The sequence below is a fragment of the Malus sylvestris genome, chromosome 4 (assembly GCF_916048215.2).
Source record: "Malus sylvestris chromosome 4, drMalSylv7.2, whole genome shotgun sequence".
NCBI classification, from domain to species: Eukaryota; Viridiplantae; Streptophyta; class Magnoliopsida; order Rosales; family Rosaceae; genus Malus; species Malus sylvestris.
Window position 1 is genome coordinate 17730699 of NC_062263.1, and position 23849 is coordinate 17754547.

General features: G+C 33.8%; 1 long non-coding RNA gene across 3 annotated transcripts; it reads right to left on the reverse strand.

Moving 5' to 3' along the window:
• Positions 1-14264: 14264 nt before the first annotated feature.
• On the reverse strand, positions 14265-18568 carry LOC126620004 (uncharacterized). Of its 3 annotated transcripts, XR_007622220.1 has the most exons (10): positions 18443-18568; positions 18212-18357; positions 17803-17915; positions 17261-17448; positions 17082-17148; positions 16588-16692; positions 16380-16500; positions 15880-16045; positions 14929-15039; positions 14265-14696 (listed from the first exon to the last, which is right to left on the reverse strand). It is a non-coding gene; the product is annotated as an uncharacterized LOC126620004 (long non-coding RNA). The 3 variants fall into 3 exon arrangements; XR_007622219.1 differs by having other exon boundaries at positions 16380-16495; positions 17082-17448; XR_007622218.1 differs by having other exon boundaries at positions 17082-17448.
• Positions 18569-23849: the final 5281 nt, after the last annotated feature.

The following is a 23849-nucleotide window of genomic DNA, read 5'->3' on the forward strand; positions in this document are numbered from 1 at the left end:
TGTATAAATATGGGTACATGCATCAAAATTAACCAAAAAATTTATTGTATCAAAACATGGGTACATTCTTCAAAATCAAAAAAAAAAAAAAAGATATTAGGCTTAATAACATTAGTAAATTTCTTCGATTAAAACTTGACATGGATACATTTTAAAATCAAAGAAAAAAGAAGGGTAAATTACACTTTCATACCTCAGGTTTGAGCTCTATTTCAATTCCTTACAACATCTTTAAAACATTTCACTTTCATACCTTAAATACTATTTTATTTCAAAATAATACATCCGTTACATTTTCCATCAATTGATCTGTTAAATGCTGACGTAGCTGCCACATATATGCCACATGGTTGCCAAATGTCTTCCACGTGGCAAACAAAATAAATTTTTAATTATTTAAAAAAAAACTTGAATTTTTACAAAAAAAAAATTGAAACCCCAAGAAGAAGAAATCTGCAACAAGAAGAAGAAGAGGAAGAGGAAGGAGGAAGAAAAGAAAAAAAAAACCAACCCCCCCCCCCCACGACCCTCCTCCCATCCCCTCCCTCCCCCCGCCGGAGACCCAGCTCCCCCCTCTTCCCGCGCGACCGTCCTCCCTCCTCGATCTAGTGATTTTCAGCAGGAAGAAGAAGAGGAAGAGGAGGGAGGAAGAAAAGAAAAAAAACCAACCCCCCCCCCCCCGGCCCACGACCCTCCTCCCATTCCCCCTAGGCGGAGACCCAGCTTCCCCTTCTCCCCGTGCGACCCTCCTCCCTCTATGATCTGGTGAGATTTTCAATGCGGGTGAGCTTTGAAATTACTTTGAGTTGGTCGCTAGGGTGATTTTTTTTTTCTTTCTTTCTTCCTCCCTCTTCTTCTTCTTCTTGCAGATGTGGGTCGCTGGGTTTCAGTTTTTTTTTTTTTTGTAAAAATTCAGGTTTTAAAAAAAATTAAAAAATTATTTTGTTTGCCACGTGGCAGACATTTGGTAACCACATGGCATATATGTGGCAGCCATGTCAGCATTTAACGGATCAATGGATGGAAAATGTAACGGATGTATTATTTTGAAATAAAATAGTACTTAAGATATGAAAGTGAAATGTTTTAAAGATGTTGTAAGGAATTGAAATAGAGCCCAAACCTGAGGTTTGAAAGTGTAATTTACCCAAAAAAGAATGTACCCATATAAGTTTAAAAATGGATTAGAAAAAAATTGAATAGATTTTATATAAAAAAAAAAGGGTACATTTTACAGATAACAAATTGGTATATTTAAGAATGATTACATTTTAAGATTAACAAGTTTTACATGAATGGGTACATATAATTAGCATGTGTACATTTAGCAAAATGAAAAGTACAAATAAAAAAAAATATATGGGTACAAATACAAATAAACTTTAAAAAATATGGGTACAAAAAGAAATTAATATATGGGTTCAAATTAAAACTGAAAAGAAAATTGGTACAAGTTAAAAAAGAATTACAAATTAAAAATGGCTACAAACTAAAACTAAAAATATATTAAAAAAATTAGTCATAAATATAAATATACTAATTGTAACATTTTTAACATTAAATGAATATATTTAGAAATAAAAAAATATTTTATTATTGAAATAATTAATGATGTTATTAATACCCAAGGATCTTGATCAAAAATTGAAAATGAATAGGATTTTAATCAATGAAGTAGTAAGCAAAAGAAAGGATGAGAACCTAATTTCTCCAATTTGGAATGATAAGGGGTATGCAACACTAATAAACACATGGTTTAAATATTTATTTATTGATTTTTTTCACTGATGGCCCTATCGGATATAACCGACACGAACAAAGCAAAATTTTGGGCGGCCGTCAGAATAATCTTTGAATGTTTTTTTTTCACTCATGGTCCCGTTACCTAATCTCAGATTTTTTTTTTTTTTTTTTTACGATTTTTTACACATGCTATCTCAAAGTATGTACAAACATATTTGACGGTTTGATCATTGAAACTAGTTTCATAGAATGTATATCCTATCAAATTGATAGATTTAACAAACACTTAAGAGTTAATGTTATACTTCCATTAAGTATAAAATAAGATTTATCCACTAGTATATATATTTTAAATTGAAGATCGAATTCATTCATTGCATTCTTATAGCGTCGAGTAGTGTAGCTGTAAAAAATCATCAAAATCTGAGCTAAATAACAGTTAAATTGTGATTTTTTTTGTTTATAACCATCAAAGACTTTTGTTTTGTTTCCTAATATCTGAATGTTTATTTTTTACGATTTTTTACATATGCGATCTCAGAGTGTGTACAAACAAGTTTGACGGTTGGATCGTTGAAAAACGTTTCATAGAATGCGTATCGCATCAAAACGGTAGATTAAACAAACACTTAGAGTTAATGTTATACTTCCTCATCAAGTATAAAATAAGATTTTGTGGTATCCATTAGTGTAAATATTTTAAATTGAAGATCGAATTTGTTCAATGCATTCTTATAAGGTCGAGGAGTGTAGCTGTAAAAAATCATCAAAATCAGAGCTAAAATAACTGTTAAATTGTGATTTTTTGTTTATAATCGTAAAAAACTTTTGTTCTGTTACCTAATCTCTGAATGTTTATTTTTTGTGATTTTTTACGTATGCGATCTCGAAGTGAGTACAAACAAGTTTGATGGTTAGATCATTGAAAATTTTTTTGTAGAATGCGTATCGCGTCAAAATGGTAGATTAAATAAACACTTAAGAGTAACTGTTATACTTCTATTAAGTATAAATTAAGATTTTGTGATATCCACTAGTGTAAATATTTTAAATTGAAGATCAAATTTATTCATTACATTCTTATAGGGTCGAGGAGTGTAGCTGTAAAAAATCATTAAAATCGGAGCTAAAATAACTGTTAAATTGTGATTTTTCGTTTATAATCGTCGAAAACTTTTGTTCTATTACCTAATCTCTGAATGTTTGTTTTTTGTGATTTTTTACGTATGCGATCTCGGAATGTGTACAACCAAGTTTGACGGTTAGATCATTGAAAAAAGTTTCGTAGAATGCATATCGCCTCAAAACGGTAGATTAAACAAACATTTAGAATTAATATTATACTTCCATTATGTATAAAATAAGATTTTGTGGTATCTACTAGTGTAAATATTTTAAATTGAAGATCGAATTCCTTCATTGCATTCTTATAGGGTCGATGAGTGTTGCTGTAAAAAATCATCAAAACCGGATCTAAAGTAACCGCTTAATTGTGATTTTTCGTTTATAACTGAAAACTTTTGTTCCGTTACCTAATCTCTGAATTTTTTTTTTGCGATTTTTAACTTATGCGATCTTGTAGTATTTACAAACAAGTTTGACGGTTAGATCATGGAAACTAATTTTGTAGAATGCATATCTCCGTTAAATTTGCTTAAATTTTGAAGTGGGAAAGGTAATTTGTGCTAAATTTTTATTTATGTTTTTCAAGTATTGATTAGACATTATTTAGTTTGTGTAATGACATTTTCATTGTACAATTATCTTTTTGTTTCTTTATCGCATATTTTACATGAGTTATTATCTATTAAACCAAACAATTATTAATTTAATTTTTAAAAGCGTATTCTATTTAAATACATATTATTTATTTATTAAACCAAACAATTATTATTTTATTTTTTAAAATCCTAACAAAATTCTTGTGGGGGGTGGAATTTAAAATCTTGGGAGAGGGAATTTAAAATTTTGGGAGGGAATTTTGGGGGGATTTTTGCCACCATTTTTTTTTCTGTCGGTTATAATCGACAGTAATAAAATTTTTTTGTTGGTTTTTATGTAAAAAAAAATGTTTATGTCGATTTTAACCGTCAGTAATGAAAATTTTCCAAAATAAAACCCCTCTATCTCTTCCTTGCATTGGTGCATTCTTCCTTCCCTCTTCCTTCCTCCTATTCTCCTCTCCTCATTTCTTTCTCCTTCTTTTCTCTCCTCATTTACTTCCAGTTCAACACTTGCAACTGAGAGTCTTTGGGAAAGACAAGGTGAAATAATTCATTAACTTATGTATATGCATGTGCTAGACATGAAATTTTCTGGTTCAAGACCTTGATGTTGCCACGAAGCATGGGGTGTCTAACACAGTGGTAGCAATTTCCGGTTTGTGTTTTGTTTTCTTTTTCAAATATATTTATCTATCTTTCTTCGGATTCATGTAGGTGGGAATATCATATGGAGCCAACACAGTGGCAGCAATGGAGCTTGCTAAAAAGCCAGAAAACAAAGGCAAACTCATTATGGTAAGGCAATCAGCAATGGAGCTTTCAATACTTAATGAGAAGTAGAATATCTCACCCACTGCTTAAAGCAATCAGCATGTTGGGTCAAACACCAAATGAAAATTCTAGCTGCTTCATCGGATAACTCTGGTATACCTGCAAGAGACAGAATTATCTCAATCCCATTTTATGAACCTACGATTTCTCCCTACTTAGGAAACAAAAACTACAATACAAAGGAAGTCAAAACAAATTTACGTACTTTTTCCTACAGCTTTGACAGCAAAACTCAATATCTATTATGAAACTTGTTTCATTGCTTTGCTTCCAGGGGCGCCAGTAAAAACAAATTTACTTACTTTCTCCCTTCCCCCACTCTTGTATCAGTAATTTTTTTTATTAATATATTTTCTGTCGGTTTTATCCGACAATAATGCTTTTATTTATTCATTATTAATAAATACTCTGTCGGTTATATTCAACACAAAATCTGTTGGTTTTAGTATTTTCTGTCGGTTTTATCCGACAAAGAATGTTCTTAATTATTCATTATTAATATATTTTATGTCGGTTATATCCGACACAATTTCTATCGATTTTAGAGTATTTTCTGTCGAAAAATTCATTTCCTGGCACTGGTAATTATGTCGCTTACTATATCCGCCATTGCATCCATTTTCTTTCATATTTTGCTTAAAATCTGACAGTAATATACGTTTCTTGTCGATTATCATAGCGACACTAATAAATGGTTTCGTGGTAGTGAAAGCCTCCACAATCTAGAGGGAATCTGACTCAATGAATAAATCATGAAAACCCCCAGCTGACAACCAAACCAAAAGAGCGCGGAAAGCCATAGCTTTCGCAAGAAGAAGAGAGCATGCATTCAGAAAATGATCACATTTAGTCGCTACAAAACAGCCGCGATTATCAAAAACAACGCTACCATAACCGCCCAATTTCGTATTCGCATCCCACGCACCCTCGACATTCAGTTTCAGTTTGCCAGATAGAGGTGCCAACCATTTGTAGGGAGGTGGAGAATGCCACAGAGGAAGAGGGATAGCTTTGGGGACGGATTCCTGCCACCAGTAGATACTCTGAGTAGTGCTAACATTAGGAGAATCACAAGAGCCAGACCATAATTTTGTGTTTTGAGCACCCTAGATAGACCAATAGATCATAATAAACATCTCAAGTCCCCAGGAGAAGTTATCAATGGCATCCATAACCCAACATAGAGGAGATGGAGGATTGCAATCACAAATGGGAATGTCCAATGGAAACGATAACCACACACATTTGGCAAATGGGCAGTCCTTCAAAAGATGCATCTTGTCTCATAAGGATGGGAGCATTGAACACAAAAAGAATCGGTAGTGATATGCCTATGGCCCATATTAGCTTGGGTGAGAATAAAGTTATTGAGGATTTTCCAAACACTAGATTTGACTTTGGGAGGTATTAAAGGTAGCATTGTAAAATAACAATGAATGATATTGTTAGAGTTTGGTACAAGAGTTAGTTACATTACTTAGTCATTAAGATAGGTGGTTATTCTTATATGAAAATGCTGGTATATATATATACCTAAGTGTAATCTTATTGAGATATGAAAATACACAATATTATTTTACTCTATCTCTCTACATTTTCTCTTACTGAAACCTCTCTCAAGATTCTAACATGGTATTAATCGCTGGTGTCTAATGACCTCCGACGATCATTCTCTCCTACTTCTCTACAATTTCACAATCTTTCTCTCTGAAACCCTAAGCCAGAAACAATGGCGGCACCTCATTCGCCTTCCTCTGACTCTACCTTTCAGCCTCCTCCCACACATTCTTCAATCCTAAATTTGTGCCCTAATTCGGTCAGTTCTTCGATCATAATCCAGAACATTGGATCTCTTGTTCCAATGAAATTGACAACCACAAATTGGCTCACCTAGAGTGCTCTATTTGCACCGATTTTTCGTCGGTACAATCTCACTGGATTTGTTGATGGATCAATGGTGGTGCCGCCTAAGTATCCTCTTGATTCTTCAGGTCTTTCCACTTCAACAATCAATCCTCAGTATGTGGCGTGATTTGAAAATGATCAGAACATTCTGATTTGGATCAACTCTACATTCTCGGATTCTCTGATTCCTTACACTGTTGGTGTAGTAACAACTCAAGAACTCTGGTCAAAATTGGAGTCGCGCCTTGCATCTTATTCACATATTCATGAACTGCGATCTCGTCTCTGAACAATTACCAAAGGTAATTCCACCGCCGCTGCTTATCTTCAACAGATTGAAGCAATCGCAGACGCTCTCGTAAGTGCTGGAGCTCCGGTTGATGATTCGAAACTTATCTCTATCACTCTTCATGGATTACCACCTGAATTTGACTCTTTTGTGGATGCTATTCAATTTCATCTTGGTTCAACCACCATTGATGAATTACATGGTTTATTGCTCAGCAAGAAGATTCAATTAAATAGTCCCAAGAAAGTTTCACCATCAATACCGTTTCAAGCTTACAATTCATCCACATGTATTCTTCCTACACAACTTGGTGACTTAAATTCTCAGGCGTATTATGTTCAACAAGGCTCAAATTCCAACTCCTCACAAGGCCATGGCATGGATCGAAGTTTCTCAAACCCTATAAATTCACAGAATTGCCCCAATAATTCTCGATTTTTCAATAATTCTCCTTAGAGTTTCTCTCACCAAGGAAATCAGAGGTACAATCGAGGATCCTGATCAAATTTCAATAACTTCAACAGAAGAAACTCATGTCAAATATGTCACCAATTTTATCATGAGGCCATTGATTTCCCTCATTGGATGAATCCTGGTTATTGCAACAAGAATTCTCAGACTTCACTTCATCCTGGTACCTCTTTTGCAAATCCTACATGGCTTCTTAATACTGGTGCAAGCTCTCACATGACAAATTCCTCTACTAATCTTCAGAATTATGAACCCTACAATGGTCTTAACTAGGTCTACATTGGTGATGGCAATGGTTTGCCTATTACTCATTCTGGTTTTTCTAGACTTACTACATCTAATCATACATTTGCCTTGCAAAATGTGTTACATATTCCTGATCTGACACAAGATTTGATTTCTGCAAATCGATTTACTCTTGATAATTGGTGTTTTGTTCATCTATATCCTTTTCACTTTACTGTGAATGATCTTACTTAAGGGAATAAGCTTTTTAAAGGCCCTGTCAAAGCTGGATTCTATCCATTTCTTGCACCATCTGTTGCTGGAAATCAATCTTCTTATGTAGCAAGTACTCAAGCTTCTCAGGAACGTTTGGGCCATCCATCATTCAAAATCCTAAATAAACTAGCCTCTCATACTAGTATCTTTCTCTCAGATAGGATAAATAAGTTTGTGTGTTCGAGTTATGCTATAGGCAAATGCTCTAGAAAATCATTTACTTATATTCCTTGTAGCACAAGCATGCCTCTTGAACTAGTACACTGATGTATGAGGTCTTGCACCCATTGCTTCTGTTAATGAATATCACTATTACCTCATCTTGGTTGATGATTTCACCAAGTATTCTTGGTTTTTTCCACTCAAGTATAAGTCTGAAGTTTTTAGCACTTTTGTTCACTTCAAAACTATGGTTGAAAATTTGTTGGGATTCAAGATTATTACTATGAGATCAAATTCTGGTGGTGAGTTTGTCAATCATAATTTCTCAAATTTTTTTCAACAACATGGGATTTCTCATCAACTCAGTTGTCCTCATACCCCAGAACAGAATGGATGTGCTGAAAGAAAGCACAGGCATTTGGTCGAAACTGCTCGAACTATCCTTGCAGCTTTTCAGGTTCCTTACATCTACTGGGTTGAAGCCTTTTCCACAACTTTATATCTCATTAATCGCATGTGAACTGGTGTCAAACCTTTTCCTTGGGAATCTCTCTTTCATAAACCACCAGATTACACCACTCTCAAGATCTTTGGTTGTAAATGTTTCCCATGGCTCAAACCCTACACTTTTTCCAAACTTGATCCAAAAAGCAAACCCTATGTCTTCTTAGGCTATAGTCTAAATCATAAAGGATATCGATGTTTGGATGTTCAAACTGGAAAAATCTATATTTCCAGGCATGTTATATTTTATGAGCATACATTTCCTTTTCTTCATCAGCACGCCACAGTGACTTCAATTTCTTCTAACCCTACTTTTATTCAACCTTCCATACCTACATCCTTAACCTACACAAATCCCACTCATGTTTCTTCATCCTCTTCTTCCACACACACTGTACCTATATCTACCACCTCTTCACCTATTCCATTACCCCCAAATCCTACTTCATCAACTATATCACCACCTATACAACCCTCTCTCATTACCAATATTCATCATATGACCACTTGATCCAAATCAGGTATTTTCAAACCCAAGGTTCTCTTAGTAACTAAGCATCCTATTCCATCTCATTTATCCTGATTTTATACCTTCTACCTATCTCCAAGCATCCAAGTCTTTGCATTGGAGACAAGCTATGCAGAAGGAGTTTAATGCCCTACTTTAAACCGGTACATGGTTTTTGGTACCTCCTTATTCCTCTCAAAACTTGGTTGGCTGTGAGTCGGTGTTCTGTATCAAAAGAAAACATGATGGTTCAATTGACAGATACAAAGCCAGGCTTGTTGCTAAAGGATTTCATCAGCAACAAAGGTCTGGACTATAATGAAACATTCAGTCCGGTTGCTAAACCAGTCACCATTCGACTACTACTCACCTTAGCATCTCAGTTTGATTGGTTTCTAAATCAGTTAGATGTTAGTAATGCATTTTTGCATAGTAATCTCACTGAATCTATCTACATGGTTCAACCTCCCGGGTTTGAGGACTCTGTCATATCATATCATGTTTGCAAATTGTATAGGTCTTTGTATGGTTTGTGACAGGCTCCCAGAGCCTGGTATGACAGCTGCTTTACACTTTATTGGATTCTCTGGTTCACAGAATGATCATTCACTGTTTGTTAAGAAAGATACTTCTACGGTGTATGTCTTAGTGTATGTTGATAATATTCTGGTTACAGGACTAGATTCTGCAGCTTGCAAACTTGTGATTTCTCAACTCTGTGCTTTATTTCCTGTCAAGGACTTGAGATCACTTCACTATTTTCTGGGAATTGAAGTCAAAGGGTCTTCCAAGGGTATCTTTATTTCACAAACTAAATATATCCTGGATCTTCGAAAAAAAGGCAAACATGGATAGAGCTAAGTCTTGTGCTACTCCATTGAGCACATCCAAATTAGATCACTCTTCCCCATTACTTACCAATCCTGAGGAATACAGATCATTAGTAGGAGGGCTTCAATACTTAACTTATACTCGACCTGACCTATCATTTGCAGTTAATCTTGTCTGTCAGTTTTTGCATAGTCCAAGGCAATCTCATTTTCAGCTTGTTGAAAGAATTTTCAGATATTTGAAAGGTTCTCTCTCCCTTGGTCTTTGGTTTCCTAAATGTTTACAACAACTATGCATAAATAGCTTCTCAGATGCAGACTGGGCAGATTGTTCCCTAGATCGCCGATCTACATGTGGGTTTAGTGTTTTTCTGGGTGACTCACTCATTAGTTGGAGTGCCAAGAAACAACTTATTGTGGCCAGATCCTCAACTGAAGCAGAATACAGATCATTGGCCAACACAACTGCTGAATTGACTTGGATCTGCAAATTATTGGTTGGTATTGGTCTTGTTCTTCCATGTCCTCCCAAGTTATGGTGTGACAACATATCTGCCATTTCTCTAGCCAAGAACCCAATCTTCCATGCTGGAACCCAGCATGTGGAGATTAAGTATCATTATATCAGGGAAAAGGTTTTGGCAAACTCTGTCACAGTTCATTTCATCTGTACATAGGATCAAACTGCAGATATTTGCACCAAGCGTTGTCCAAGGACCGGTTTCTTCTTATTAGAGACAAACTTTCTCTTCGATTACCTCAGTTCAGTTTGAAGGGGGATATTAAAGGTAGCATTGTAAAATAACAATGAGTGATATCGTTAGAGTTTGGTACAAGAGTTAGTTACATTACTTAGTTATTAAGATAAGTGGTTATTCTTATATGAAAATGTTGGTATATATATATACCTAAGTGTAATCTTATTGAGATATGAAAATACACAATATTATTTTACTCTCTCTCTCTCTACATTTTCTCTTAATGAAACCTTTCTCTAGATTCTAATAGGAAGAACCATTACCGACCATGGCCGATCCCAAAATCGACTAACCTGGTTGACCACCAAGGAGGAAGACGCACCGTTGTTGGAAGGTTTAGAATCGAACCTAGCAAGGTGGTAGGCCTTACGCACAGAGAGCATACCATTCTTTTTATAGAACCAGGTCAGAGTATCAGGTGGGGATTGAACACTTAACTAAATCGATAAAATAGCATCCATTTCCTATGCAGAGAAAGTAGAGCAAAGGATATCAGTCATTCATGACTTGCTAATAGGGTCAATGAGATCGCAAACCCAGGACATAATACAATCTAGCGGTTTTGGGGAAAAAGGTCGGAACAGAGATTGAGATGGGATCCATGGGTCCTTCCAAATATCAATTGATTGACCGTTGGCAACCTGCCACAAGCACCCCAACTTGATGATCTTTCGTGCCGCACATATGCTTTTCCAGTAGTAGGACGCCTTCGGCTTGACGGGCACATCGAGGAAAGATTGATTAGGAAAATATTTAGCCTTCAGAGTCATTGCCAGAAGGGAGGAGGGTTCAGTGATTAATCTCCATCCTAGTTTGGCAAGTAAAGCTAGGTTGAAAGTGTAGAAGTTGTGAAACCCAAGGCCACCCTCCAATTTAGGGTTGCACAATCTTTCCCACGAGCACCAGTGTAATTTCTTTTCTCCTTCATTACCGTTCCACCAGAAAAAGGCAATCATATGGTTAAGGTCATCATAGAAGAATTTCAGTATAAGGAAAGTGCTCATGGTATAGATTGGAATTGCCTGGGCGATAGTTTTAACCAATAAGTCTTTTCCCGCAGCGCTCAGGAGCTTTCTCTTCCATGAGTGGAGCCGTTTCCTGAGACGATCTTTAATGTAACCAAAATGTAGGCTGCAATTTCTGCCCACGATAGTAGGAACCCCAAGATATTTCTCATGGCGATCAACATAATTGACACCCATGATCTGAGCAAATTTAACCCGGGGGGATGGGGGATTTAATATTTCTGCCAAGGCACACCTCATTTTTGGTTAGGTTAACCGATTGACTCGAACCCCTTTCATATACCTGAAGTATGTGTATAATCTGGTGGGATTCATCCTTTTATGGTAGGACTTTGTCCGTATCAATACAACAACTTCACAACCCACCCAGGTCTTCTTCTTTGGATGATCACAAATGGAAGACCCAGATATGAGGGTTTTACAAGGTGAATATCGATGAAGCTTGGAACAAGGAACTCTTTCTTGGGGGTATTGTTGTTGTCCGAGACTCTAAGGGGATTTTTGTAAATGGGGTTGCTAGGAGAGATGATTTTATTCACTCCCCCATTCATGCTGAGGCGTTAGCCTTTAGAGATGGTTTGGTTTTGGCGTCAACAAGAGGTTCTTACAAAGTTATTTTCGAAAGCGACTCGCTTCAGATTATCTCAGCTTTGCAGGATCCTGTCATTAACATATTGTATATTGGTCATGTTATTGAGGACTCTAAAATCGTGTTGAGATCGAACACTGAGGCTTCTTCTCCCACGTTCGTCGTCAAGCCAACTGTGCTTACCATCGCCTAGCCCGCTATGCACTAAGAAATGCTAGTCCTTTTGTTTGGTTAGATTCCTCTCCAGGTTTTTTAGCCGACGTCCTCCTCGAGGATGTCATCTTTGTAATGGGTTGAGCATTTGCTCCTTTTTTGTATCTCTTTTATCTATGAAATGAAAATCTATCGTTTTTATCCAAAAAAAAAAGGAAAAAAAAGGAAAATTAATGAAAATGACTTCAAAACTTTAAATTTTAATTAAAAGACATCTAATAACTTTATTTAACGATAAGGACAAGAGAAAGAAGAAAAAAAATTATCACACGCACACCAGGTGCCGCTGCTTTGTTCATCATTATCAAATGCATGCTGCTTCTATATATATATATATATATATATATACACACACACACACACACGCGCGCGCGCACACACACACTCACACACATACATACATACATACCCTATTATGTATTATATATTAGGAGAAATTAGGTTCACATCCTTCTTTTCGCTACTCCATTGATTAAAATCCTATTCATTTTCCTTGGGTATTAATAACATCATTAATTATTTGAAAAATAAAATATTTTTATTTTTAAATATTTTCCCTTAGTGTTAAAAATGTTAAAATTAGTTTAGTTATATTTATGGCTAAATTTTTTATCATATATTTTTATTTTTAGTTTGTACCTATTTTTAATTTGTACCAATTTTCTTATCATTTGTAATTTGCACCCATATATTAGTTTCTTTTTGTGCCCATATTTTTTAAAGTTTTGTTTGTGTTTGTACCTATGTGTATACCGTCACGTGACATTGTATATTTATCAATGATAGAAAAATTACATATGGTATATTTATGTTTTATGCCTAAACTTTGTATCATATATTTATATTTTGAGTTTGTACCCACTTTTAATTTGCAACATTTTTTTTTTAAAATTTGTAGTATTTTCTTTTTAGTTTCATTTTGTACCCATGTATTAGTTTCTTTTAGCGCCTATATTTTAAAAAAATTCATTTGTACTCATAATTTTTTAATCTTTTATATGTACCCTAATTTATTTATAATGTACCCATTCTTCTTTATTAATGTACCACTTTGTTATATATGAAATGTATCAATTTTTTTGTAAAATGTACCAATTGTTTTTTAACACTATGGATGCATTCTTTTGCCATTTATTATTTCTTATTTTACATAGTTTTTATCCATTTATTCAATCAAAATGTTTGAATTTTTTTATTGTAACCGTTTCTAATAGTATTATAATGAGGGATTTTAAATTTATAGGATTATAAATCTCATAAAATATCAAACAATTAATGTCAAAACTATAAAAATATAAATATTAATTGTAATATAATGAGGTGTACAAAGTCAAGGGACTTTGATTAAACTTTGAATATCATGAAGGTTTTAGTCAAAGAATGTTAAGGATTAAGGACCACATCAAAAGTATCCCTATATTATGGACATACGAAACACTGAAGAATACGTGTGCAACTTTATTTATCAAGCCACTACCTTCATATCTGCCATTTTGATTTGCATTATGGGCACATGTACACCCACCCCCTTCCACACTCCTCTTTTTTCTCCCGCTGTTAGCTAGATTTTTTTTTCTTCAACTTGAATGACATTCTCCAGTTTTATTTTTGTGGTGTTGTTTTCCAATAGTAGTCAAGATGATGAAAGATTTTTCAATGTGCCCGAAACATGGGATAGTACACCATTTTTGTGGTGTTGTTTTCCAATAGTAGTCAAGATGATGAAAGATTTTTCAATGTGCCCGGAATACGGGATAGTACACCACGTGTCTCTATACAAGTGGTGAGATTCTTGTGTCACAAATAAATAACATAAAAAAATTAAATTTCCCACCATTTACATAATAACACGTGGTGTATCGCTTGTGTTACGGCTATAAGGACAATTTTCCCATCACTTACATAATAACCAGTATTTTAATTTGGTAATTGAAAACAACTTTTAGATATAATTACTAAGTTCCAACAAAAACATCCGACAAAAACAAAAGATATAATTACTAAGAACATAATTTTCTCAAGGTTTTGATTTAATAGATCACTTATGGATTCATCATTTTCGGCACAATAGGTGCTTTTACAAGACCAAACATGGTCTATGTTTCAAACCTTATGAAACTGAACCAAGAATTAGACATTATTTATAAAACTTGACCAATAAGTAGACACTATTTATGAAACTGGATTAATAGTAGACACTATTTATGAAACTAGACCACTAAGTAGACATTATTTATAAAACGAAACCAATAATTATGTACAACAAGCTAAAGAGCCCGCGCAATGCCGCGGGTTTTGAAACTCTGTTAAATGTGTGGGACTCGTAAAAATTTATTTACATCTATATCAAAATCTATTGACATCCTATGTTCTATAAAGAACAAATCATACCTAAAAATTATCTTATTTACATCCATATAGTTATAATACAAAAAAAAATATCTTGTTTTCTATGTCCCAACTTTTCACATTGTTGTTCAGTACTTCACTCTTCTTTCTTCTTTGCTGCTAAAGAGATGTTTTTCTTGTGCACGCATATGATTTTTAGAAATGGATCAAAACTAACATGCGATGACGAACTTCTGTGTTTCAGTTGCTTATTGATTGGGTTACAATCTCAGCAAGAGAAAAGCATTCCATGATCTGAAAAAAAAATAATAATAATTAAGAAACGAAAAATGCTCATTATTTTGCTTTCATTACTGGTTGTGAATTTACTAAGAATACCAATTGGATGAAAAGGTATTAATTCATGAATTGTAGGAAAGGAGACAACAAATGCAAAGGTTATTTTGTATATATATTATACAAAACACACAAATGGGATTGAAGTTCCTCCTATTCTGCAACTACGTACATAAAGATTAGAACTCACCACTTGAAATGTCTCTAGCAATTTCCCTAGTTTTTCCCGTGCAGGTGTGCATGTTGCTTTTCATAAGTCACTCCATCAAACATTATGTATTCAGTGAAGATTTTTTATTGACTGCAGCATCAGATAAAAGGGCTATAGTGAGATTCTCTAGGAGTGTAAAAAGATAGTAAAAGTTTCATTGCAAACAAATGAAAGCTAAAAAAACACGAGGTGTAATAAAACTTTACGTGTTCTCTTAGTAGTCTAGCAATGTATCCATAAGCTTTACTAAAGGAAAAGCCCGAGCGGCAGGCATTATCTGACAACAGATTTCGTGGACATGCATAAAGTGAAACCGCTAATCCATAGCTAGAAGGTCACTATGGAGCTTTTTTTATAGCATGAATAATGCCGACATACAGAAGATTAGATGCACAACTGACAGAGTAGTAAGTCAACTGTTTTTCGAATTTGCAAACTACATCATTACTTATGCAACTATGATTCACCCACATTCAATGAAAGAAGCAAAAGAGTACTTCGTACTACCTAATTTACTAAGATCCACAATATCTAAAAACTACAAAATTTTGATTATAGAATCAAAATATACAGCTTATTAGCATTTCCTTGATTGTATACTCTTTGACTGTCAAGGATTTCCGTGGCATTGATATAATAGCTCGACTACCACATTGAGATACCGTAGGTGGTTGGAACATAGTTATGTACACAGAACAGTTTTTATAAGAAATGGCAGTTTTCGTAGAGGTGAAACAGTGATCCAGTCATAACATGAATTGCTTCAATTAAGGAACCATACTTATTCAAAGGTTCTCCCATTCCTTGAAAAAATATACAAAATCAAAGTATTCAACATTTCAATGGTTCCCATATTTCTTCCATATGCATACCATTCAATAATAACCACAAATGTGAGAAATTGGAAAAGGAGCAAAGGATCAGGGTCACCTTGGGCACAACTCCAGTTTGAACTTTATTGATAGCATTGCAGAGGATTATCCCACTTCTCAATCCAAGCTTAACGCTCCCTCCAAAGGATCCGCCAGCATATCTATAGCAGCAACAACAACAATCATCTTTCAGAGTCCTCCGGCCGATTCATTTCTCCTTGTTGCTACAGAACAAAAGTTAGCTCAATTAGCACAAACAATCAAACGAAACCCAAAATTTAATTTGTAGCCCAAAAAACCAGAGGAACAGTAATCGTGACATTTGATGAGTACATATATGAAAAATGTACCTGAAGATTGAAACTTTCATCAATAAATCACAAAAAAAAGCAGAAAATTAGAGAAACCCAAAATTATAAATTGCATAAAATTAGATCCTCCATTTCAGTCATGCGTAAATACACCATCACACATAACAAATTTGCCTATATGACAGTGATACACAATGTAATTGCTCAGATTCAAACCACACAAAGCATTTGTAGCTCCCAAGTATACATGTATCACATTCTGATGTTTGCTTGTTGACTTTGCTCCTGGATTCCTGACAAATGTGATCTACTTCAGTGGTGCATGAGCTTTTTTTCTCCAAAGTTGCTTCCTTAAACATCCGTCTTTCCTAAAAAAAAAACCCAAAAGATATCATATAAAGCTTCAACGCTATTAATACTTATTAAAGAAATTGGTCACAATAGGTTTCACATACATCAGTTCTAAACCTAAAAGGCTTTGGTTTCCTATACTTCTCCCCATGAGCATTGCTGGAAACAAATGTGGAGTTTTCTTTTTGAATCTTATTTGCTTGATTGACCTGCATCATTGTTCAAGCGTTAACAGGCATAAAAAATCGTAAGGGAGAAATGAACAAACATAAACACTCTAAAATATGTTATTCTCATATATTTTGTAGCCTTCTTCAAGGCCTAGAATTATACAACTATTTTTTCCACTAATAGCTCTTATTTACATCTTTACTAGATTTGCATCACTTCTTTTATATTAATAAAATTAGAGGATTGCACATGCTTCTTTTTGGACTCTAAAACATTTTTTTTTTCAATTATTCTTGTTCCTTGTGGTCGAATGGGATTCTAAGCTTCAGATTTCGAAAGCAGAGAGTTCCGAAAAACCTTAGAGCCAGTACCAATGAGCTTAAACAGAACAGATAAGAGCTAAAGAGATAGAGCTAAGCTACTTCACCTCTTCCATAAGTCTATGTCTCCACGCAAGCCTAGACATCCCAACATTGCCCAGATAGGTGTCCTATCTTGACCTGCAAGATTTACATAGAATTGCAAAATTGGAAGAGGTTTAAGCATGAACAGATTGTAAAACACAAAACTTTATAGCAGCAAATTAGGTTGCAAGCGAGCACTAACCATCATGAATAAAAAGTGGGTACTCAAAATTGGCAAGAGATAAACTTGTTTCTTGAAACACAGCTATGAGTAACGGCGATCAATCTCTCCATTTTTTACACAATTAAACTTAAACCTTTGCATAACCAAGGTTTGGAATCGTACTCACATCAGGAATAGGCCCTTGCAAGTTGCAGTTTCTCAAACTCCTGAAAGAAACAACAAAAACACAAAAGATTTTCAATCTTGACATGATTCGTTGTGTTAAATATTAATAGCTACTTCTCGATTGTCATTCCAAACAACCAGCACCATCACCTAATGTGATACAACATCAGATAGAAACAGGAGATGTTCCTTGCACAATGGTTGGAAATATGTGTTTCCCAACAAAAACTATGATTCCCTCTATTGTTGCTATGATTAATCACAAATCTTTTGGATTTACACCTCCGTAGTTGGAGCTTTAAATCTGATGTATGAATAAATAGAGATTGTAGTCCTTAGATCACACACTTTTACCTTTAAATTTACTAAAAGATGGAATCAAAAGCAGGACTTACAACTTGAACAGTTTAGACATGTTGCCATAAGAATCTGGAATTGTAGTCCCACAAAAAAAACAGAGCAAACAGGTTATTTCACTCTTGAGTTTGGCTGCGAACTTATCCCTAACCTTCTCACTAGAAAAGAAGATTATGTAAAAATTAATAAGAGTTTTAAAAAAATATACTACCTGATTACCTGCTACTGGAAACAAATAATAAATATATAGGGAATTTTAAAATAATTCAACTGCAGGCAATTTAATCGAAATTTGTAAAGAAAAAAAGGAGCTCAAAATATTAGTAAAATTAAGAACAAAAATAATTAACCACACAACCAAATTTAATAAAAATAAATTGCTGATTTTAAAACCAAATTCCAGAAATGAAGAAAAATGGAACCCTAATATGGAAATTGAAGCCTTACCTACAGATCGGTAATAGCGGCAGGTACCTCAAGAGTGAAAGAGACAAAGCTGAAGATTCGTGAGAGAACAGAGGGAGGAGTGTCTTGCGATCCATAGCTTTGTGTAAACCTTGAAGACTTTGTAGAAATACGCACGGTACTCATGCCTGAACAAAATAAAAAATGTGAAATTAAGAAATAATTGTTTGGAAATTAGGGTTTAGGATGAAGAGGGGGGAGAATTTGAAGAACCTCTGCTGCAGTGGCAATAGGAGAGTGATAGAAGCAGATTTTTGTGACTGAGATCGCAAGGTCGGAGAGTGAGAGAAACAAAAGCAGAGAATTGTGAGAAAGAATAGAGGAAACGGAAGGAAAAAGTCGAGAAGAAAATCGAGGCAGTTGACGAACATCGATGATCGACGCGTGGATCGAATGGAAGAACATTGTTGAACGACACGTGTAAATCCGGGTAGAAATGAAATAAAAGAATCAAAGCAAGGGCAAAAATGGAAGAACACTGTGCTTATGAACGGTGTTTCAGTTCATTTTCTCTTTTAGTATATATATATATATATATATATATAAAATATAATTTCTAAAACTAAACCAATAAGTGGAAACTATTTATGAAACTGGATAAAAAACTAAACATTATTTATGACACATGACCAAGAACTAGGCACTATTTATGAAAATTGACCAATAACTAGGCACTATTTATGAAACTGGACAAAAAAAAAGACGCTATTTATGGAACTGTACTATTACTATATACTATTTATGAAACTAGACTAATAACTAAATACTATTTATGAAACATGACCAAGAACTATATACTATTTATGAAACGACACATAAATAGTGTAGTACCGTTTTCATAAATAGTGTTTAGTTTCATAAACAGTGTCTATTATGGATGTGGGGGAGGTTTTTTTCAATAATTTTTTTAATATTAAAATTATGTCATTTGCTTTAAAATTTAAGTTCTTTTGTCATTTTTACTAAAATTTAAAGGTTCTTCATTAATATTTAATTTTTTTTCATTAAATAAAGTTATAGCATAGTTTTTTGTTAAAATAAACTTAACCCAATTCCTTTTCATAAAACTTAGAAAAAAAATTCATTCTAATATAGACACTGGTGTTTTAATTATGGTATCTAAATATATAGGGAAGAGAATAAAATCTGAAATTTCCTGAATTCAAAACCCCTCTGAAGTAGGAGAAAGCCCATTTGTTTAATTAGTTGCCGGGTAAGATGCATGCATGCATGCCTTTAGCTGGTTTTGGAATTACAGGTCCTAAAATATATTTGTTTTAGCTGGAAATGATTATACACCCTACTGATTGGTGGGCTCTTTTTAATTATTAACAAAATATTTGCATGAATTTTATTATTATTTTCAAATAGACTCAAATCTTCAAACTCTTGTGTATGGAAGAGAATATTGTCGGTTGGAAAGAATATGTCTTGAAGAAATGAGATGGATTGTTTTGTGTAGCCAAATTAAAAAATGAAATAAAAATTCTTAGAAGCAACAAAAATAAATAAAATAATGAAGAATGATTTTAGGTGACTAACTCTACCTATATCCAGAAAGGCCAAAAATGAATCAAGAGTAATGCTAGGGAAACCTGAATATTAGAATTACTTAATACTATGATATAATAACACATAATTTCTTTATTTGTAATTTATAAAATTTAAATTCCAATCTCATAAATAAAAAATTAGATGCCAACTTATTACTCGCTTCTTAGTGTGAATATGTTGTTAGATATAAATAAAGTGTTGAATATTGGCAACCGGAAGAGGGAGGCAAATGGGTTAGAGAAAAATTCCTCATTTTGGTGGCCCAGCTTCTTATGGTAATTGTGTAAAAACCAGCCCATCCCAAATAAGAGCATTTCGAGAATTGAACTCAGAACCTCTCGCATCCTAAGCAAGAATCATACCACTAGACCAAATGTCCGATCTGGTACAGTGTCCTATTAAATTATAGTTGTAGGATCAGTTGAAGCTTAAAACACAATAGGTGATGCATATATTGTCAAAATTCCACGCATTTTGTGGGTTTTCTAACCTAAAATGTGAAGATAATAGGCAAAAGAAACCTCAATACCGAAGCAACTAACCGGACTTAGAAACTTGAAACTATATATTAGGCTAGCTTAAAAATTATAAGTTTTTTAGTTTAAACTCGAGAAATTTTGTGTTTGATTCTTTGTTTTTTTCCCAAATATCACCATGTATATTAAATGAAGGAGTCATTAGGATATATAGACCGGAAGTACTCAATGGACTTTTAAAACTGAAAACGTTTGATAAAAGAAATATCATATAGATAAGTTTAACTTGTCCTTCCAAAACCGGCTTTAAAAAAAATTAAAAAATTAAAAAAAAACTAATGAAAATTTTTTGAAAATTTTGAGTTTTAACGATAAGAACAAAATAAAAAGTAAAGTGAATAATACCATGATTGACTTTTTAGTGTAAAAATATGGTTTTTTGTTAAAGTGAACAGTACAAAGAGCTTTTTGTTAAAGTTCCCTTAAAAAAAAGGTGCTCAATAACTTTTATATTAGGTTTGTGGTAGCAATCGATAACAAATATATAGACGGTTCATAATACTTTTACTAATACCGTTCATTTGTTTATAAATAGTTTGATGACTAAACAACCTTAATTTTAATTGATTTTTTGCAAAAACGATCTTTATATGGTGATTTATATTATGAATGGTTCTGATTATAAACACGAAATTCTATAAATTGACAACGAACAATTTTGAAAAATTTTGAGTGGGAGTTCATACTCATCTTTGAGTAGTCAAGTATTGTTTAAAAAGAAATTATTTTTTTATCTTTAGGATAGAATTCCAATTAGTTGACGGAATTAACAGAGTTATGGACTTTTGCTACAATTTAACCTATATATTATTCCAAGACGTTGTATTTCTTTTAGGTGAGATGTCGGGATCCTAATAAAAGTCTAAGACCGACAATTGTAGATGTGTTTTTGAATATCCATCACAGTCTTGGGTCTTCCTTCGGAGACTTCTTGGATTGTTCCAACCCTAACTTATCTACCATCATTCCTTTATTGTAAGGAAAAAAAAAAAAAAAAAAAAGCGAGGCAAAAAAGGGTGATGTGTACCAAGCAATCCTATGCATATACTTTTCTTCGTCGAGGTTTGAACTCTACTTAATTAACTACAAGTGGATTTGAGATATCACGCATAGCATATGTTTAGTTCTTGATCAGTTGTCACTTACGGTAGTAAGGTAGCTTCAGGCACACTTGGCAGCTGCCGCCACTCATTCTTCGGGGGCAAAAAAGAAGCAGCTATGCCTGTGTATGTATGTGCCAATGAAGAGATATATGTACATATTTCTACTCATCAAACATAAATTAAATGTGATTTTAGAAAATTAGGGAAGACTATATTTCGTAAACTTTTCTCCAAGTAATAATATTAGAAGCATCACATTTTTTTTGCCACTTTATACTGTAAGAAAAATAAACTGAAAATAATGATGGCAGTAGCGAAGAAGAAAAATGAGAACATTGAGTCAAAGCACGAATTGAATTCGCTTTCTTTAAAACTAATTTGTTGCTCTTTCTTAGTGCAAAGAGGGTTGTAAAACAAATTGTCTTCCGGATACCATGGACTCAAACTCACTTGATATTATTTCTTAAGATTTGCACAACTTAAGAAATAATTTGAAATAGAGAGACAAGAAAGAAAGAAGAGAAGATATTTTCTGACTGTTGAACTCATGTTGTATTTAGAGAACTCTAGATGATGTTTCATCAACAATTATTGTTAGAGTAAATGTAGATATATAGAGAATAAACTAAATGATGACTTTGAGGTACAACTTGAATCAATTCCTTAAAGTGTTAGTTGCCTCCACTCGAATGAGTTTGCTAAAGGGTTCTTGGCAAATCACTTCTAAGATACAACAAAGTACAAAATATTCGATTAGCAAAACCGAATTGTATCCTTATAAATAACTAGAAAGAAATTGTATGAATGTGATGGAGAGAGAAGAGAGAGCAAAGAAATTGTGTAGACAACAAATTTCTAAATAATTTCTTTTCTATTAATGTTACCAATATATATAGAGAGAATTGCACCTTTTAGAGATATCCACTAGTTTTGGGTGTGCCATCTCACCATGAGATACAACTGAACATTGCAGCAGTATTTCTAATGGGTAATCCTGATAAAAGGGACCAATGATCACGTATGTTCGTAAAGGAATGCATTTGTTCAAAATGCATAATGTCTTTTTGCCAAATAAAAAAAGGTGCAGTGTTTAATTTCCAAAAGTGTGATTGTTGGATCAATAACCCAACTTCCTATCCTCTGTCAAACAACAGCCACATATATATATATATATTCTTAAAATATTCAACAATCCTTCTCTATTTTAAGAATATATAGAAAATGATATTACAACAATTCTTTCTTTATAATAATCACAAGCATACCGATATAATCATGCATACAATAAAGATGTCTTTTGAATTAAACCTTTAATTAGTGTAAGTAATTGAAAGCTATAACGAATGCGATGATGACCTAAGTTTAAACCAACTATTCTTATGTTAAAACCGGAATCACCACGCGCATGACTGTGTCTTATTTTCTTAAAGAAATTTTTGAACTAATTAAGCACTATTATGACCTTGTGCTTCATCTTGGTTTCATGATCATTTACAAGAGAAAACCCAACTCTTGGTAGAAGCGGCACCACTTCTTATGTTCATATAGGTGATGTCCTTCCCATGTCTCTGCTACTATAGACATAACACAAATAACCTCATTAAGAGATAAGACTCATCCTCCTAAACGTAGCATTCTTGCACTGATCATCCTGGAATGAGCTATATATCAATTTTCAGTGCTTTCACAACCACTTATCAATAACTTATAACCCATTAAACTTTTAAACTAGTGATGTTCTACACAAAGTCGGGTTACCATTATTGGTGGCTAATTTTCAGTAAAGGGTTTTAGCCCCATTCCACTAGATGTATTAACTACCAAAGCCCTTGAAAGTGCTTTCGTTAATGGATCCGTCAATTTATTACTTGATTTAATATAAATAATATTAATAACTCCATTAGTTATTAATTGCTTGATATATTCATGTCTCAAGCTAATATGTCTAGACTTTCCATTGTATACCTTATTGTATGCTCTAGACAAAGTAGCCTTACTATAACAGTATAAAGAAATGGATGGCATTAATTGTTGCCACAACTCTATTTCCAATAACAAATTTCTAATCCATTCCGCTTCTTTACCTGCATCCGTTAATGCTATAAATTCATATTCCATAGTTGAATGTGCTATACATTTTTGCTTCTTCGAAGCCCAAGAAATTGCTCCTCCGGCAATTGTAAAAACCCACCATGATGTAGACTTATTATTATTATCACTTGTTATCCAACTTGCATCTGAATATCCTTCAAGTGCTGTTGGAAACTCAGAGTAAGTTAAACTCAAGTTAATAATTCTTTTAAGATAACCAAAAAATCTATTTATTGCTTTCCAATGGGCAGTACCTAGATGACTAGTGTATCTAGAAAGTTTGCTTACTGCAAATGCGATATCTGGCCTGGTACAATGCATAGCATACATTAAATT